Source organism: Odontomachus brunneus, unplaced genomic scaffold (genome assembly GCF_010583005.1).
Source record: "Odontomachus brunneus isolate Ranch 3 - 2012 unplaced genomic scaffold, Obru_v1 Obru_scaffold_244, whole genome shotgun sequence".
Classification (NCBI taxonomy): domain Eukaryota; kingdom Metazoa; phylum Arthropoda; class Insecta; order Hymenoptera; family Formicidae; genus Odontomachus; species Odontomachus brunneus.
Window position 1 is genome coordinate 51,220 of NW_022639694.1, and position 497 is coordinate 51,716.

Consider the following 497-nt stretch of genomic DNA (forward strand, 5'->3'; position numbering starts at 1 on the left):
CAGGGGGGGAGCGACCGGGGAGGGGCTATGTCCCCGCCGCTTCCCCCCCCCCAGGGTACGGAGCGCAATAGCGCTAGCGCAGGGCGGCCCCCCGAAGAATGCCGAAAGGTGATGCCAGGGGGTCGCTCTACTTGCGCGGTGAAGGACACACTCAGAGGTTTTTAGTGGGTATACCTCCTCCTCTCCTTTAGAGAGGGGGAGGGGAGTCCCACATACCCCCGGTGACCTCCCCAGGTCTCCGGGGGATGCGTAATGCATTTTCCCGAGTTATAAAAAAAAGGGTATGCGTAAAGCATTTCCCCTGGCTTAAAAAAAAAGGGTTATTAAATACCCCCTCCATGTCGCCACCTTATCATGGTAGAGGGGTACCGGCGATCCAATGAAGGCTCGGCGACAGTACCTTTCGGTTTCGGCCGAAAGAGAGACCCCTACCTGAGGATCGCCAGCGAACGGCGGCAACGGGGAAGAAAAACCCCCACAGAAAACCGGACCGCGGT